This window comes from Motacilla alba, chromosome 2 (assembly GCF_015832195.1).
Source record: "Motacilla alba alba isolate MOTALB_02 chromosome 2, Motacilla_alba_V1.0_pri, whole genome shotgun sequence".
NCBI lineage: Eukaryota > Metazoa > Chordata > Aves > Passeriformes > Motacillidae > Motacilla > Motacilla alba.
Window position 1 is genome coordinate 130,742,740 of NC_052017.1, and position 20,020 is coordinate 130,762,759.

Below are 20,020 nucleotides of genomic sequence, written 5' to 3' on the forward strand. Positions count from 1 at the left end.
ATCTTACATAAGATTCATTATTTTTTAAAGTGACAGGAACTTCAACAGACAAATTGATCCAAAAATCATAGTTTTAACAGATAGTAGAGTAACTATGAATTGTTCAGAAAAGGAAAACAGATTTGGGTCTTCTTTTTCTTTATATTATGTCATATCACAGGTGTCTTTCTGATGCATCATGATCCATATCCAAGTTCACTGACTGATGGAACACCAGCCAAGATAAGAAAGTTGGGAGGGCTGCCAAACAAGCATCAGTGCCAAATTACAGCAAACCCTTCATTTTCTTTCCAGCTTTGCCACACAAGAGGCTTTATTTCCAACAACTCCGGGCCTCCATTTTACAGATACATTGTAGATAATGCATTTACATTTCACTAGGACTTCCCTCAATGAACTGTGAGAAGTAACATACAATGACACCAACAAGCTCTGAAATCACTTTCCCTGTCATCTTTCAACACCATTTCTTCTGGTCTGTCCCATCTGTTATTTAAGAGGAGTGAAAAACAACCATGTTAAAAAAAAAATAGAGAAGCTAGCTATTCAAGAGAAACCCTTTCTACAAAAAATTAAAATGGCAGTCAATAGCCAGATTATTTTGATTCAGGATGTCACATGACATTTTAAGACAGCTGTCTAATTGCATATACAAAACAACAACAGAACCAGACCATAACCCCAACTAGAGACTGCACTAATCACCTGAATTTCAACTTTGCACCAATATATTCTCCCCGCCCCCCAATCAAAACTAATCTATGGGGGAAGGAAATTAATAAAATTGAATCCTGAGCAGGCACAGTTTCTGTCTTAATAATAAATTTTATGGCAAATGGACAGCACATTTTTTTTCTCATTTGTGAAGCATTATTAAAGGGGGGATAGAATCGCCCTGGAGCATGCTGGATGTATTTCAGCTGACACTGATTTAATCCCAGGCTGCCAAGTTTTCACCAGCCACCCAGAGGGGTCAAAAACCAACTTGTCTCTCTAAACCAACATATGATTTACGTCCTTAGCCATTCTGGGCTGAGGAAGCAACTTGGATTCAGACTGGTTTCATTTTAATCACTGTATCAGCTCCTGTCAATCACTGTATCAGCTACTAAAAAACAAAGGAATATAGCAGGAGCATGCTGATCCTCTGTATATCACTAAACTTTGTTTTTCCTCTACAGAACAGGGTGAAATAACTCTCTCTAATTTCCATATTCTCTTCTCATTACGTATAACATCTATAATAGTCCACACATTTTATCAAATTAATTACATTTTTAAGAAATCTAATATTGTAACACCAATCCAGTTATTCAAAATAATTATTTTTATTCCAAATCTTATTTTTCCTCATTATTTTAAATGCCTCAGAAATATAATAATTAGCTATGAAATAGTCTGCAATCACCAGCAAGGAGGAGAATTTTTAAACTGATGCCTTGGATTTCAGATGTTCTAGTAACTCAAAGTCTGCCTTTTAAAAAAGAGTATTAACCCACAAGTTTTGCTGAGGAACAAGCTAGTTAGAAGTGTTAAACCACACAGATAACCTTGAAGTTGTTTTATGGCCATATAAATGTGCATTAGTATCAGTTTTTTGACAAATGTGTTGGTTTTTATTTTTAATATTTCCCAAAATGCCAAATACACAATGAAAAGCAATATACTGTACTACAGTGTAACTGATTCTAACCAATAAACAAGCTTGTGAGGAAAAGCTTCCTTAAAAAAGAATTCAAGTGGCTTTATTCTAATGAATCAAAATACAATCTCATCTTGCTGTGACAGAGATTTCTTGTGCCAAATAATTTCAAAATTTTGATACAAATACTTAGTATTACACCCTGAATAAAGGGAAGAGGAAGTCAGCCTAATTACTGAGACAGGGAGAACATTACGTTTATAACACATAATCCTTGTATTTGTACGTAGTTCACACCTGCTCTGGCTTGTCAACAAGAATAAAATATTCCACTGATCATGGACTTGATAAATATTTCTCCAAAGCTACCAAAAAGCTGCCGTGAAATAGAGCTGAACTAGTAAAAATCTTGGAAATTACATTATTTCCAAGAGATTGCTGAAAGCACTTCACTACGGAGTCTAATATAAAAGGAGAAAACTTTTTAATAAAGTTTTGGTAACAGACCAAAGCAAACAAAAAGCATCACATCTTTTAAAATGCTAACCACACACTTATACAGACACAGCAAGAATATTAAACACATGGCATCCCAGGAGAATGTGGGGAAGCAGTCCTCACAGGTCAGATCTGCAGAAGAAATTAACTGGCAGTGAAACCTCAACATGACAGAATTTCAGGAGCATTCAATACTGTAGCTGGAGTAAGAAAAATGAAAACAAAAAGGCATCCAACAATTTTGCATATTTGTATGCATTTGAAAATTAATATCTGCAGACATCCTCATTAAGCAACCTCTGCCAGTAAAAACTATTCTATTTTAATTATATTCCTTAAGTAATGTCCTGGTTAAGCAAAGCATGAGATAGATGCTATCTGGTCTGTTTTTGGGATACTCTAGGTAAGGAGTCACTGAAGAATAAAAGACACTGCCCTGCAGTACCACTACAAAAAAAAAAATTTATCTGTATGGCCTCTTTCAACCAGGGTAGTCATCTCTATGGAAGATTTTTCTTTTTACACCACTACAATAAAGATATGAAAAATTAAAATAAGTCCAGTAAACCTTTTCAAAGACAAATTCACAGAATCAGTTATGTTGGAAAAGCCACCCAAAACCATTGAGTCCTAGTGTTAACCTAACAGTACTAAACCAAGTCCCTAATATAATGTAATTTGAGGTGTTTGACAGTAATAGTTCTATTGCTATGAAAGACTCGAGATGAAAATCCCTTCAGATTTATACATACAAATAAAAAAAGTAAGATGGGAAGGTATGTTTGGTTTTTATTAAAGAAAGGAAAGTTGCTTCACTTTTGAAAGAAGTACTTTGAAGTCAGGAGCTTCACTGTTTACTTAAAAACATTTATTTCCTCCTACAGTTCCAAAGAAAAACGTTACACAAATACATTAGAGGAAGCAGGTGTATAATTTCATTGAAAAGCTATTTAAACTTCCAAAAAACAAACTTTGTCAGCTCAGGAGATCTTTCAAGCATTTCCTTATGTTATCTGCTAGAACATATAATTTAATATTTATCTTGCTACTATATTAAAAAAAAGCAACCACAGGGTATTATTTCACAGTACTAGCAAACTATGCATGCTCTGTGGCCCTAAGCATAAAATAAAATGATCACAGTGTCAAGAAAACACTAATGTCACTTCAAGCTGTAAATATATGAAGAAAATCCTCAGCATCACCAAAATAATGTAGTAAAATACCTAGGGACATGATAGTTCAAACAAACAAACTATTGTAACACAAATTTTGTGTTGTAAAAACACAAAATCCCCCTTTAAGCTAGGTTGCATAATTCCATGAGATACTACATCACTTGTTTTCAATGTGCCCTCAGTTTCACTTCAAACATACTTCTTGTTTTATAAATCGGTTATCAATGAAGTTACAGTAACATCTGGACTTGTTTAAGACTAATTAAGCTACAAATAGCTTTAAGAAATGTATTTCAGCAGGAAAAAATACATTTACAAAATTATATTAATGTGCAATTAGGCAGCTCGCAGGTTTTTTGTATTTTAACATAATTTCTTCCAACAACGCACAAAGCAACTCAGTGTGGACAGAAACAAGGCAGATCAACATGAATGTAGGTAGATATGGATGCAGTTTAAATTATTACAATATTTAAATACTAAAGAGAACACAACTTTTCCAATGTAGAGAGCAAGAGGCTCTAGTACAGAGGAACTTTATGCTCAGTAAGCTTCACTACATATTTTCAGATCCTATAGAAGCAGCCCCCACTGAATTAGCTTCAGAGGGTTAAATTAGTACAAGCAATGGCCCATGCTATCTCTTGTTGCAGGTTAACCCACCCTGAAGCACAAATTCAGAACAGGACCACCTTTCACTCTTCAGAGTGAGGTCAGGCATTTGGTTTAAACTGCCTGTAACAGAGGTTAAAGCTAAATCTTTGGATCTGAATAGGAGCAGGGACACTCATTGCATTATATGAATGGCTGTAGGTCAGTAAATTCCAAGAGAAAGTAATTAATAAATAGAAGGTGGTAACGAGTATTAACATTTTAAATCACTGTGGCTATTTGCTGAATTAACAATGTCCTTCTGCTAGCAGCCAAGTTTCCAAACTAGCTTGTACACTAACTCCCAGAAGGCAATCATTTACCAGAACTCACTCTAGAGGTGCCGGATACCAGCAGCACACAAAAGAGTACAGCAGTCCTACAAAAGCACCAGCAGGCAGCAGCTCCTTGAAGCAAGGATGGATACAGCACCTCATGGTTAAACAGCAGATGTTATGGGGGAGGAGAATGCAAGCACACAGTCAGATTAAGTCCAACTGGAAAAATATAACCATGCTATTGAAAACAGAAAATAAAGTAGTAAGTTAAACGCACTGTGACTCACCTCATTTTTAGAGTTTAGCAAGTAATTTACTTCAAAAGAAGTATTTTCTTGTTAAAAGAAAGGCTAGTTGACTGCCTGACACTTCCCACTCTAACATCCTATTTTCCAACCTCCTTAGAATCTTCTCAAGCAAACCGGGCTGAAAGTTATACACTAGAATGTTCTTTAGAACTCTTATTTCAACCAAAGTACTTAAGACAATAACAAAAAAAACACCACAGCTCAAAAAACCACAACAATCTAATGGAGAAAATTATCCTAGAAGAGAAAATAAATCAAAAACTTGCAGTATTTTCTCTGGAAATGTTCAACACTAGCACTCTTTGAAGCTGGAATTTGAATTCCGGCCTGTATAACTTAGATGTACATTTTATCACCCTTCCAGCAATGTGAATATATCCACGCTTGCAAGTTTTTGGGAATATGAGAAAAAGACACCCAGTCTTCAGCAAAGAGCATGTATTTTATCTGCTAACCTCTACTAAACTTGATCCAGCCTGGAACTGAACAGAATCTCCCTTTCACTTCCAGGTGAACAATATGCCCCGATCAAAGTACCAGAAAATAAAGGTAGGAAGCTGACTTATCCTTTCCAACTAATCCAGCTAATGAGTGTAGAAGAACAATCCAGCTAATCCAGCTAATGAGTGTAGAAGAAACTTCAACCAAATGTGGAGAGGGTGGGATTTCAACCTAAATCGTGTTGCAATTTTAACAACAGTCAAAGGGGTGGCTGCCAGAAAGGCAGAAACCTGCACTGAAACAGTATGGTTGAACAGCAACTCCATCAGAGCATGCTAAAGAGAAAAGTGTAAGAAAAAAAAGGGGACTGCAGAGTGAGGAAGCCATCAGTTGATGTTTGGAGAAGTAATCTGTGAATTTTAGCACAAGTAATAAGAGATTAAAGATGAGAGACAGAATGGACTGGCTGATCACAAACACTAGAGGAAAACAATCCAACAAAGGTAAGAAAGATTCTACAAAGTAGTTGAACAGGAAACAGAGAGAGAAAGCATCTCCAAATCACAGGAGAGAAAAAGTAAAGATATCAGATTAGGTATTGAAGAGGATATGATTTTAGATCAGCTAAGGTATCATCCTGACAAAAATCTTAACTGGCTAAATATGAACAGGATTTGCATAAAACACTATTAATGATGCAAAAAGTAGAAGTTACATTGCCATTGCCAGTGACAAAAAAAAAGCAGCAAAAGCAGCTTGTACTTTCAAAGCAAGCCTTCCTCTATTGCCCATCCTCTACAGTCCAAAGACAGAGATACAACACTCTACACAAGCACATGGATCATACTGTCTTGGGTCAATCCCTATAAAGCATGACACAGTATTATTAAATACTACTAGCTCCAACAGCAGCAGTCTGCCTAATGAGTAGCTTCCAAACCTCCTGATATGACTTCAGTTATTATTTTTAATGGATAGAAAACAACACAAAAACTACATTAGAAATAATTCTCTTTACTTGATGAACTTGCATTTGGAAATGACTGCTGAAGTACATTATGACAGTTTAACTGCACGGCTTTTATCCCTTCCCCCCCAGTAATAGCTTTGCCTGGTACACACTTATCAGGTCACTGGGCAGGATTTTGTTTATTCTTACTCATTGTGCCCCCCATAAAAACAAAGAAATAAACAAATAAATAACTACTGCATAATACTACCTTGAAAGCAGAAATTGATTTCCCCCAAGTCATTGCAGAGCAGCAGTATGTTAGATTCATATTGCTAAATTAGTCAAAACCATACACATTCCATGGTTATTATCCCTGTTAACAGATGCAATATTAGAACGTGATTAAGGATTAATTTATTTACCACCTCAGATGCCTGACCTGAGATAGCCCAAATGAAACTAAGTTCCTGAGCATGTTACACAGTAAATATGATTAAAGATACCTGCGGTATCAATAGTGTACACACATCCCTACCCCCACCAAACACAGCCAAGATTCAGATGTCTATTTCAGGCAAGATAAAGATCTTTTTTTGCTCTATTTGCATTATGTCTCTCATTCAATGGAAATAACTGCCCTAGAGACAAGGTTTATTTCTGCCCAAAGTAGATGGATGCCCCAGTAGAGACTGCAATTGTATTCTGAATAATGCTTCTGCAGGGGAAAAAAAAAAACAACAAAAAAAACACAGCTGTATAATTAAGAACAGTAACTTAATAAAGGTAGGCACAAATGACAATCCAGCTATAGCTGCTTCTTCAACTTTAATTCTGGCCTTTCTTAACATTTGAGACTTTTACCTGAAACCTTAAAATTACAATTATTTGCATGCAGTGGCAGAAACAGTTTCACTTTTCATCTACATGTGCAATCCTCCACATTTCAAAGCCTGGACAAACCAGTCATGTAATTGCTGCAGAAGGCATACCTTGGCCTTTCTAGTATTTCTAGTGCACTCATTATCATGGTTTCTGAGAAACAGACAAACTACCAGCATCCTAAAGCTATTTCCCTGTCTTTACAATAGTCAGAGTTCTTGTATTCTATACACAACGAAAACCTGAGCCATTCTTCACCTACAAAATGTACTGTTTTGCAGAATGAACATTAGGTAAGTTAAATTTACTCCAAGTAGGTACTGACTTCAATAAAACATACTCAAAGCCTTACTCCAGTCAAGTGTTTTTATGACCTGACACTTGTGATAAGGAAGTTAAATCTAATAAACCCCCCCCTTTTTTTTTGAAGGAAAATCAGATCACCAAAACAAGACTTCATCACCTAATACTCCAAATCACCCATATCCAGGTACTAATCTATAGTAACACTGTACAAAGCACCCCATTTCAGGGATGAACTTTAAAGGTGAATAGTTCTAACTTCAAAAGCACTGTATTTTACAGAGGGTTTCACTACCCACACTGTGTTTTTACAGATAAAAGCATCAATCTACCCAAGGCTTCCCCTGAAGTGCTGCATTTCTGTTCACTGTACTGCCAATTGGAAGCTCCTTCCTTTTGGGATTCTAATTTATTCTCTCACTGAATGATTTTCTGCACAATAAAACTATTCCTCTGCATACTTAAAGGTACATTTTCACCATTTCATAATAAATACCAACCATATCAAATATTCTTTATTACCAATATTTTTTTATTATTCTTATCCACCAGACAGAAACAAAAGCAAACTTACAGATAGTTTAAGAGAATCCATCCCACAAATGCAGCATATTGTACCTTTTACATTAATTGTGAAAGATAATTTAGGTTGTAACTGTTACTTCCAAATTATTTGTTACCCTTAAAACAGAAAGGTAATATTGTATGACATCTGAGATAAGAAAAAGGATGTGACTGTATAGCCCCCAAAAAAACCCCAGCAGTATTTCACACCTCAGAAACAAAACAGAAAAAAGGAACAATGAAAACAAAACCATGTCACTGTCTTCGTGTTTTACTCAATCAACAGTTCTTGGTCTAGATCCAGCCAAGATATTATGCTGATTAGGACAGGGTGTAGGAGGTAGGAAGAAACTGTTTTCACTGCTTACTGTTTTTAAGAAAAAGCTGTAGCATTGCTGGGCAGGACTAAACAGGATGCTTCTATTTTTTAACCCATTCCCCAGTAAAAACACCTCCTGCAAAGCTTAAACTTATATTTTGCTGTTGAATTAATCTGGCACATCATATACCTTATCTACTAACTAAATTAAACACTGAAAACAGGGAAGTTTGTTCTTCCTTTCCCAGACATGCAGGCAGCGTGTAATCCTAATAATCTAAATTCTTGCGAAGCAGGATATTTCTCTTTGTTTATCCTTGTTCTCTTTTCATGAGTTAGTTAATCCATTACCTAATTTATCTTGGAATCATCTTTAATTGTTAATAATGGAAAGACTCGGGACTCCTGTGCTGAGTTTACAAGCTCTCTTCTATTCTTGCCCTGGCTGAATTTCTGCCTGGTGTCAGGTCACAGAAGGCCAAGTCTACTTTTCTTCAGCTATGCACAACCACCCAAAGTCCAAACAAAGCATACTGGCACATAAAGGGTAGAAAGTGCAATAGCAAATAGGAATAGGAAGGTGAAGAACTAAAGGAGATTAAAACCAACCCAAACTAGTCACATAGGAACTTCAGGAGGAAAATACTTTTGGTCATTAGGTACTAAAAACTCTCAATGAAAAAGCAGATGGCTTAAAACCATGGTGGTGTGAAATGAAGAGCAGCGTGCCCAAACCTTTCAGGTTTCCCCTCTATGTTGTCCCACACTTAAAACTTACAATGACTGTAAAATCTTACACTTCAGTAAAGCAACAGTCTGGCTTCACAGACTATAAGCACTGTCATTCCCTTCACTTAAAAAGGAGCTAAAAGTTTGACACCTCCATCTCTGACCCTGAGTAAAAGGGCTCCTGGTCTCCTAAGATATTTTTAGCAGTATCATATGAAGGAAAGGTTAACTTCTTTTGAAAAAAGCAAAGTCAAACAAAAATTAAGTATCAGATACAGCTTCATAGGTAAAATGAAAATGAAAAGGTAGCTGCTTGTCTCAGTACACTGAAGCAAGGTCTTCAACTCAGGAGAAAAAAAAAAGGTAATTTAAAATGCTTTATTTTGTTTATATTTGACGTAATAGTATAGTAGAACACAAAATCAGAGCACCTCCATTAGGACACACTTTGATTAAAGTTATTTTTCCAGTACACAATCTAAAAATAAAGTAACCTTGAACACGTTCTACCTTCCAGACACATTTCTTTGCATTGATCGATGTATTAGATTGCTTATCATGGAAACATGAAAGGCAGGCGCAGAGTAAGATAGTTCCCAATGGCCGACCAGAAGAAAACGTTTGTTATCAGGCTTCATCTTTGCCAGTGGAATGATGTCACCACAATCACTATTTATTCCCATCCAAATGTTCTTCCACTATCAGAAGTCTGAGGGACACCTGGAAGTTCCCTACATAATGCATTTTGATATGAAGGAGAAAAGCCAAACAGCATGTTGCAACAACCACTCTCTGTCAGCACTGTCACTTATTATACACAGTTCCTGCACAGATGTTAATTAATACTCAATAAAACATTTACTGGGAAAGTCCTATTAGATCTTGATACAAGGGAGAGCTGCAACACTGAATACCGGGGCTTGGCATATGGCCCAAATTTGCAGGTCATAAAAAGCCTAAAGCACTCCTCAACTATCTAATTCACACAAAATAAAAGCCTTCTATTTCCTAAAAAAAAGTGTAAAAGTTTCTTCCTGAGATTGAGTTCTGAATGGCAGCACTGCAGAAGATCTGCCAAAACATCCCTCCCCTTGTCCAGTTTCACAGAAATATACAGTAAGTTCTGAGCACCATGTACTTTTAGCAAAGGAAACAGATGAATGACGCATTTAGGGACGGCAACACCAATACTCTTTTCCTCTGGAATGCAACTGTTATGGTGCTGTGAAAGGCTCTTATTTGTCTAAGAGCAGTTAACAAGGTTATTTTGTATAAATACCCAAAAATAAAAACAAGGCACAGCAGCACTAGTGCTGTGGTGCCATCATACCCAGAACACTAGCAGGCAGCACTGCCAAAGCCCCATGCCTCAACTAAAACCCTCAGTCCCACCTGAACCTCCACTGGTCAGAAGATCCCCAAGGTGCAAGCCAACTTTGCACTCCCTAAAACACATTTCTTGAAAATATGTGCAAGGTAAATTTGTCTCACCAGAAGTCGTACACAATGCACTGAACACTACAGCTGGAACGGTCTGACACATTAAGCATTTTAGGATAAAAATAAAACTTGATTACTTGATGTGGCTCATAGAGTTTGTTTTTATGTGAAAAAACCGATCATTAACCAAGAAACTTAAAAGTGGTAATTTTATTTATTAAGGATATGCAGCATCAGTGAAACACAATGAGAACAAAACAAGATTCTTACTGCATACAATTTCCCCAGAGTTAGTCCTTTTGCTGAAGCAGTTCCTCATCCACTAAATGGAACAACAGAAGGGGACAGCTAGGCGCTCCAATTTAGAGTAAGCTCTAATCTGCCTTATGGGAGCAACTAAAGGACCTATGGAAAAATGTTTGTTTAACAGTAATTTGTCTCAACTATAAATGGAAGCAGAACAGAACTGACATAGTCCCACAATGACAGTTTGCGCTGAACAATAACAGGATACTTGCATTAACAGAGTTGTGCTCTATTTAGGAAGCAAAAACAAGTGACTATACCAAACTCAATTGGTACAAACATTTATTTCTGCAAGGTGCCCTTTAAATGTCTTGCTGAAGACATCATTAGGGGATATGCTGGCCTCTAAAGAGAGGAAGTTTTAATGCCTGAGGAAACACCTGTATATATGAAACTTTAAGCTCATTTCACTAGGTCATTTTGCTAAGTTGCTTTAGGTTAAAATAACTCTTATATCAGCTTTCCAGACTGGTGCAGTATGTCTAGATGCAAAGTGAACCTTTGGAAACTCGTCCGACAAAAAACCCCCAAAAACCGCAACTATTCTCATTTTGTGTTTGGCTACACATCCAACAGGAGGCTACCAGTTGCCCAGCAGGAAGCTGATTTCAATCCACAGTTTAAAAGTGTAAAAGTCTACAGTAATCTTTCCATTACAAAAAAAGTAACCTAAAATGAAAGTACTCCTACTTTCTCTTGTTCCATGGATAAGCCCCAAGGTATGGTTAATTCCTCTATGGTTAATTCCTCTAAGAAGTACACTACAACATCAATGAAGGTAAAGCAAAATAGACACACAAATCCCTTCTCACTTGCCGTAATGATGGAAGACCTAAGGGTGGTATCACAAATAACATCTCACAGCTCACCTGTGAGGCTTTTCTTCCTTCTACAAATTCTACTCTGAAGAACTCAGACCATTCTAAAGCTGGTGTAAGACATGCTCACAAGAGGAAGAAAACTTCTTGTAGAGCCCTGTAATATTCTAGTCCCACACAACCTTTACAGCTCTTTCTAGATACCCATTGCTTTGGTTTGGATCCTTGACTCAGTATTTGCATTAAGAGAAAAAAAGAACAGAAAAAACAAGTAACCCATGCCAGAGAAGGACCAGCAACCAAAACCAAGGCAAAACACAGTTATGAAATGCTTGAGAACCCTGAAGAAAAGGCACCTTATGACTCAGATGAGTGAAATCTCTTCCACAAAGTCTCTTTCCATCAACTAAAAAATAAACTTACAAAAGATCTGAACAAATGAGGTGAACATTAGTTTACACAAGTTTGGAAGAAATCTGTCAATCCATAAATATCAGCAACAGACCAAACACCTCTTTATTATTACAATGCGCCAAGAAATAAAATAAATTTTTTAAAGTGCCTGAAGAAATTTGCTGAAGTAATCGCTCAAGTGAATACTTAGGGGGAGGAGTGTAACTCTACTTGAAAGTTTCTTTCTGTGTTAAAGTGGAGCACAACACTATCTCAAGTGTAATCTATATAGAACACACAAAGGTATATGTTTTTCCTTAAAGATTATTTCAGTGATGATTTGAAATACAAACTACTCAAAATTAACTAAAATTAGAATAAAACAGAATAAAACTTCCACTTCAGGGACTCAGAAATGAAAGGAAGTCTCCTCTTGCGAAAAATATGAACATTTAAAAAACCCCCAAACAACTGTTTTAAGAGGCACTGATACAGCCTCTTCCATATTTTCCCTACTGGGGGAAAAAAATGGTACATTGCAACACTAATAAAAATAATCAGTTCTCTAAGATTGAATGTAACTTTTTACCTTCTTGGTAGAAGTCTACCTCCAGGTGCAATTCACATGCTTTTAGCAGTAAGATCCAACACCAGTCCCAGTGTCTTGAAGCTGTATTAGGTACACCGATTCATTCAGCTACACATCTTCCGTCAGGTAACACAGAAGGCACAATGGAAACAGAGCTAAGACAAACACGAGACAAAAATCTGAAATCAACTTCTTTATGGATAAGCCAGTGTTAAAATTAATACTTTTATTAATCATTCAAAGAACTTTCACTGACCCTCAGAAAGAACTGGACTCACATCTCAGCTACAAACCAGAAATCATACTAGGAGTAGAACCCAAAACATGTATCCATCAATTCATTTAATTCAGATATTGAATTTTTTTCTGCTAGGCCAGTACATGATGTTTAGGTACAATTCAGAAAACAAATCACAAAGCTAATATGCATGTCTGACCATGGGCCAGAGTAAACTGACCCCATAATGGAGAGCACCAGCTTGGCTAAAGGCCATCAGAGGACAGTGGTCCAGAGCACTATAGTTGTACTTCAGAGCTCAAAGATCTTTCTTAGTGCTTCCAAACCAGGATTCAGAAGTCCTACGAAAAGATTTAGGCATCCTACACTGTCATGCTGCAAGGAAGGGGGGTGGTGTTTGTGTTGGATCTTTGTAAGGAATACTTTAGTAAGACTAAGCTCGGATAAAACAGGCCCCGTAAACAGGGGAGAGAAAACCCTACCTACTGTACTAGTTAGGAAGAGTCACCTACACACCAAACAAATTCAGACTGAAGTTTTCCTCATAGCAGCTCCCCTGTTTCTCATAGGGGAATAGCAGCTAAATGCTGTTAATCAAGAATATGGGGGGAAAAAACATTTAACATAAATTTTCCACCACGAAAGATTCTACCTAACTGCCAAAAGAATTCAAGGGCTTGTGTTCTTTCACAGGTTGATAATATTTACATAAGACAAGTTTTCCTAATGCATTTATTAATGTTAACTGTGACTTTCATAGTTAAGGGAGTTTTAATGATTCATTTACTAATGGAGAGACCAGAATTTGTACACACTACGAAGGTAAACAAATACATCTGTCAAGCATCTTCTTTCCTCCTGAGCCTCAGCTAGTACAATTAATCAAAATCTGATGATTGCTCTGCATAAGGAATGTGTCATTTGTCTGACAGATTTAAGTTGAAGGGGAGAGAAGAAAAACACACTTAAACATTTCAACTCCTTCTTTTAGAAATTATGATCTTATGCCCACAAAATCAAAAATAGCTGACAACATAAACATAACAGCTTGAATTCAGCATTTTATAAATGCTGAATTGTATAAAATGCAGTTGAAACTGGCATACTTCAAGAAATATGCACACAGAAGAGTTATACATATGTAAGCCTTTTACTGAACTCGTTTTTAAGATCAGCATTATTATCATTGTGCAAAAGCAAAACTTTCATTTTCTGGACAAACAGGCTGAGTTCACATGCAATTAAAAATAAAAAAGTGCTTCCTCAGCTTTCTGAAAGCTTGAAGTACAAGCATTTAAATGTTTACAGTTAAATAAGTACCAGATTTTGCAAATTGTTAAGTAATGTTACACAGCCATCATTCCTAAGCATTCAAGTGAATTCTGTTAGCTGGGCAATTCAGAATTTTACTTCAGTCTGACCTGGATATTAAACCAGAAACTTTCTTTTCCAACTAATTGAATAAGAAACATTTAATCAGACAGTGAAATACGGCTCTCTGACTAACAAAAAGATTAGTTAGTAAAAAAACACTGAAGGGGAAAATTAATTTTCAAAATGAATTTAAGTTTAGCTTTGTCTCCAGAATTAAACCCTGCAAGATGTGTTTCCCCAAACTGTGCTTAATAAAATAATGCTACCCTTGATGACAGTTGAAATAAAGCTCTAATCAGTACCAATGCCAACTACAGTATTTTAACAGAAACAAGATTTGTTGTGCTCTTCATGGAAAAACACAGACATATATCCAATAAGCCACCACAAGTACATGAAGGCTTCAAATTTTGATTTCTCTGCTCAGCACTAACAGCATTCTACTACTGCCTCTTTGGTATATCCACATAACTCCATTTCTCTACTACCCCTCTGGCAAAGCCCCATTTCTCTCTGTCAAGAGGCACTACTGGAGCAGAACGAGAAAGGCAGAAGGACGCCTTCCCTTTGCCAGCCATCACCTCTTCAGCTCACTTACATGCACGCCGGCTTTCACACAGTTTGTTACCAATCTTTCAAACGTGCGCCTGCAATAGCTGCTGTGTGTGTCTAGCAAACTGCTAGGTGGAAAACTCCCAGCTCTGCAGAAGGACCTCTGTAAGGAAAACACTCGGTAGGACTCGAGCTATTCCCACTGCTTGTCTCCCACCGCCTTCACAGGAGAGATGCACTATCCCTGCAAACTCCTCCGACCCACCGGATCCGGGGTGGGCAACAGACCACTGAGAGGTCAACTAGAAGCCCTCCGGGGGAGGTGCGAACGCTGCCCCCGGGGTGTTGGAGACCGGGGAGCTGCTCGCGTTCCTCCCCCCGTGCCCGGTCTCCCGGTGCCCCTTAAGTTCAAGTGCCGGAGTCCCAGGCCCCCGGCCCTATGCCGCTGCCGGGCGGCGGGAGCGCGGCGCCGGCCGAGGGGCCCCGCGGCCCACCCAGGCTGGCGGAGGGCGGCAGCTCCTCCCCGCACACCGCGTCGGGGCCGAGCGGGACCCACCCGGGGCTCCCCGAGCCCCGGGGGCCGGCCGTGCCCCCTTCCTCCGCCACGGGCCGCTCGCTCCGCCCGGGGGGAGACAATGGGCACGATGACTTCACCCTCCAGCAATGTGAGCAGCAGCGGGGGACGCCGCCGACTTCCCCCCGGCCCCCTGGACGCTCTCGGGCCCTCTCCCCCCCGGGCTCGGGCTCGGGCTCCCGCCCAGAGGCGGCTCCGACTCGGAGGTTCCGCTCCACCCCTCACCCGCCGCCACGCTCAGGGCGGCGGCCGCCGGCGGAGGCCCGAGCCGGGGGACGCCGCCACCGCCGGGCCCCTCGGCGCCCCCCGCCCCGCCGCGGACCCACCCCGGTACCTGTGAGTCGGCGGGAGGAAGCGGCGCTGCTCCGCCCGCCCGAGCCCGGCGCCGCGCAGGAAGCGCCTCCGTGCGTGTGTGTCTATGTGTGTGTCTATGTGTGTGTGTGTGTGAGTGCGAGTGAGGAACGGAGGGGGCGGCACCGCCCGGCCGGGGCGGGGCGGGGCGACGCGGGGCCGGGGCCGGGGCCGGGGCCGGGGCTGGGGCTGCCCGGCAGGGAGGCGGCGCCCGGGCCGTCGGTTTCCGCGACGCGCTGAGCTCAACGCGCACGGCGGTGCCGCCCCTCGCCCGCCCCCGGCAGGGCGGCCCCGGCGGGCGGGAGCGCTGCGGACCCCACGGTGGGGCCGGGGCCGCCTCCCGCGGTCCCCGCTCGCTGCCGCCGCCGGCGCGGTGCGGGGGATGCTCGGAGCCGGCAGAGTGGGTGCGGTGTCTCTGCCCCCGTGGCGGGGGACGCCGCAGCGCTGCCAGCTGCAGTAGCAGCACAAGGTACAACGTTACATGCACGTACAGTTCCGTGGGCTTCACACCCATGGAAATGCAAAAGTGCGAGGCGAAGAATGAATTATTGGGGCGTTTCAATAGGTCGTGCTGCTGAGCGCTGATTCACTTGACAAAATAACAAAACCCTGTTTCCGTGTTGCAAGATACAAATTTACCTTCTTTTCGCCCCCCTTTGCCATTTGAAACAGAAGCCGCCTCAGAATTTGCCCACAAGCCCCCATCTCTTCCTCCGTGGCGTGGCCCTGTTCTGCGTTTAGCTGCGGTCAGCCCCGGGCTTCTTGGGCGCCGGTGTCCAGCAGCCCCAGCCCTCGGCTGCCTCCGGCCGACCTGTAACGCTCACCCGTCCCTGAGTTCGGCTTCTCCGTCTCCTTTTGCTATCGACCTTCATGCGGTCTTCCACGGAATTCCCTCCCTCTGCAACCCTATCGTAGGTGCCGCCCTCTCCCACAGCCGGCTTGCTGCTCCTGACCTCCACTCCTGGCCCAATTCCGAATCTCCTCGGGCATGTTTCAGAATTCTCTGCCTACATTATTATTATATTGGATTTAAATCGTGTGCTTTTTTCCCCTAGTTAATCATTCACACTGTCGTCTACAAATTCTGTGGAACTGGAGCTGATCCTGTGCTTATGACTAGTGGTTCTTCCATTAAACTGGTATGAAACCTGAAAACTTACTCTGCAAAAAGTTATTAATCACCCAGCCTGCATTTAACATGTGCAAAGATAGTAAAATGAATAAAATGCACCATGCTTTTCCTGTAGAATTTGCAATGTACCATCAGTTAAAGGCTTGCACGTATACTTACCTTTATTTATGTGCATAGTTCCGTTTAAGTCAATATGACTACTTCCAGTAAATCAAATTTAAAGTAAATACAAGTGATTCCATGGTGAGATACTTAATCTGAAATGACAGAATAGGCAGTTACAACAAACAGGGAGGGGAAGTGGAAAATAAGGGTAACACCAATGAGATTATACTGGAATTTTGGCATGCTGCGTACAAACCACGGTAGTTCCCTCTTGGCTTGTAAAAGCCAGTGGCTAGGTGAGTTGCTCAGGCTCCAGTACTGCAAACATGTACATGTCACTTAGGGCGTGTAAGTGGTGCCATTGTGTTCAGCTGGATAGGACGTACAGAGGTTTATTACATACAACAACTTGCAGAGTAAAATCTTGGGTACTTTGTTATGTATGGGATTTGATACAGAAAAAGGGAATTAGAGAAAGGGAATTAGCTCATAAAATGAGAAAAATACATGAATGGAGGTGCATGAGGGAAAGAAAAGGAAGAGAGGAACAAAAAGATTAGCAGATAGAATAGCATGGTAGGTTAGTGAACATATTTTGGAATAGCAACAGCAAACCATTTTACCAGCTCAAATGTGCAGCTACCAATAAAACAAAAACCAGCCAGCAAAGCAGTTCAGTGATATATTACTTTCTAAATGTCCAGAGGGATTCAGCAAATCAGTACAAATGTTCTGAAATATCTTGGCTAATGCTAGAGAATCAGAGGGGAACAGAACTCTGGTGTTTTAAACTTCTGCACTGGGACATTGAACAGTCACTGTGGTGGTGAGATGGTTTCTCCTTGAAGCTGATGAGGGACAAAGCAAACCTCCAGCCAGCCACCCTGATGAGAGCTTAGCAGTAGAGAGCCTGCAGCCAAGTAGGTGCTTTTCATCACAAGTATTCAAAATAGTCAATTAACAAAATACACTAAGCATAGGGAAGAAAGAAACTCTTTTCTGCACAAGCTGTACACCAAAACTGGCAGTTGTTTATTTTGGTATGTAAGGAAGATACATTTGTTTGCTTGCTTGCTCGCTTATTATTATAGAACAGGATGACAAAGAGGTATTACAGAAAAGTAGGGGCTGCTCGAACTCTTGAGCAGAGAGGAAATACCTTATGCACACTGCATTTGGTGAGGCATGCAAGGTTTAAGAATGTTAACTAGCCTGTCTTTCCAAAACACTTTCTGAAGAACATCTAGAATTTAACCTTTGTGGGTATTTAATTCAGCTGCTGGCAGAAAAGCACAAAGTATTATATCACAATACAAAAATACTGCCCTCCCAGCAAAGCATCTGGTGTGTTCTAAGGAGGCATAAGCACACACAACATGCTGTCAAACATGGAAGGGTCATATCAATATGAAAAAATCATATCAATATGAAGAGAGGTGAGCAGAGAGGGCTGAGGAAGTGTAGTGCTTTTCTTCTTGGTAGTAAGGAATGGAGAAAAGGGTATGAGATAGACAACTGCATCTCAATTTCGTATATCCTTCCCATAATCTCTGCTTATCTGGACTGCTGGCCTCAGTGTAATTTCAATATTTACATATGAAACACTCTTGTCTCATATAGTAGTGTAAAATCGGCATCTTGGGCCAGAATTTCATGTGTTGGTGGTCTTTTCTTTAAAGTCATATTGGAAGAGTATCAAATATGATGGGTAAATGTTTTCATGTCTCTGATCCCACAGTTGAGTCTCCCTTTGAAATCTTTTTTCTGAATATTCAACCATCGTCTTGAACATAAAATTGGCAAAGTCAAACTCTATTTTTTATTAGGTAATTTCATGTTTCCTGCAGGCTCTGTCATCATCTGGTCTCCAGCCCATCATTTTTAGGGAAAAACCTGTCCTCAACCCTTCCCCTTTTGACATGCACATTTGTGTCCTTGATCTTTCTTTCATCTTGTTCTGAAGAACACCCTTTGTTGGAAGATTCACCACTTTCCTATGTTTTCCAGCTCAGCTGTCTCGCCAATTTATTTTTTTTTCCTGGAGACTTTATTTTTAGCACCCCTGATTTTACTGATCTGTCTTACAGTATTGCCCCACAGATGGCTGCATTTGCACAAAAAGCATTGCAGAAGATTGATGTGGCAGCAGGAACAAGTGGCACAGGGAAGGAAGAGAACTGTCCAGATCAATTTTGCCTCTGGAAAAAATGTAGTATGGAAATGCATTCTGACTTGCAACCAGAGAAGAGAGGATAAAAGCCTTTGATGAATTAAAATATCTGCAATACACATGGATAGCAAAACAGAAATCAGGCATGCAAAATGAGAAAATATTTATAAATACCACTATGTAATTGATAAATATTATATATAGATACAGCTAAGGGACAAAATGCACAGAACAGGAATAAGTGTTGAATACCATCAGGTTTCTGTTTGCCCATTGTGAAAGATTATTTGCCATGCACTGGTTGTCATAAATTGTACTGAGTGCAGTAGATTTAAAAAAAAAAAAAATAATACCTGTGTACCATGATGGCAAGGCTAGGATAATGGATTAGTGACAAACAGAGCTATCTAAGATACATGCAATCTCACTGATCCAAGTTACAAAGTGGCAAGATACAAGTAAATTATGTGCAAGCTGAGAACTTTCCAAATTTTTTGGCATGTCATAAAACATTAAAGATAAAGGCTTCCATAGCCATTTCAAACATCTCAGATGTCTTATAATTACATCATCTGATCTAATCAGATGTAGTCGTCAATAAAGAAAAAGTAAAAGTAGAAAATTAGTAATATATAGAGCTGCAGTCCCTAGAACATGCTTATTGCAAGAAAGAAAATTTGTTTAAATAAATAAAATTTATTTAGGTTTATTTTCAGCCACTATGACAGTGAATAAAAATAGGTTGAGAAATCTGAGTGCCTGAACCCAAAAGTGTTCCTAAACCCTTATAAGATGTCACTCAGCTTACAAGGCTCCAGAAGTCTGCAAAAGACTACTATATGAGCTTAAAATTTCTCAAATGCATAAAGCTCTACTCCTAGATGTAGTGTTTAAGCTCTGAAGGTAAGAAGTTGCAGGATGCAAAAGTGATACCTGTGTATTTTCTTGGAGTTAGCCATTTTTAAAGGCCAGATGTCTATTACTGTCAGTGTCCCCAAGAAACTTCAATTTGTTAGAAAAATAAATGAAAGTCAAGTAAGAGTTATATTGCAAGAAGCAGCAGACTGTAATTTCTGTTGCACAACACCATTTCCATTCTCGTCTCCTGAGCTTTCCTCCTCTTTCAGTCAGAACAGCCTGAAATTTCTGTTTTTCTGGGTTCAGAATTTATGTGCTTATTCTCTGCCCAAAGGTGAAATTGTTTCTGGAAAGCTTGAGCAAGAATGTTTTTGCTGG

General features: G+C 39.8%; 1 protein-coding gene across 3 annotated transcripts in view; it reads right to left on the minus strand.

Moving 5' to 3' along the window:
* RNF19A (ring finger protein 19A, RBR E3 ubiquitin protein ligase) overlaps positions 1-15,523 on the minus strand; it is a 57,162-nt gene extending 41,639 nt beyond the window's left edge. Inside the window, exons 1-2 of one of the 3 annotated variants that reach the window (XM_038127377.1) lie at positions 15,361-15,523; positions 12,289-12,443 (exon numbers count right to left, since the gene is read on the minus strand). The gene's annotated coding sequence lies outside the window, so the exon portion shown is untranslated. Of the gene's footprint in view, positions 1-12,288; positions 12,444-14,498; positions 14,638-15,360 lie in introns of those variants that run through there. The other 2 variants (XM_038127375.1, XM_038127378.1) reach the window with 2 other exon arrangements.
* Positions 15,524-20,020: the final 4,497 nt, after the last annotated feature.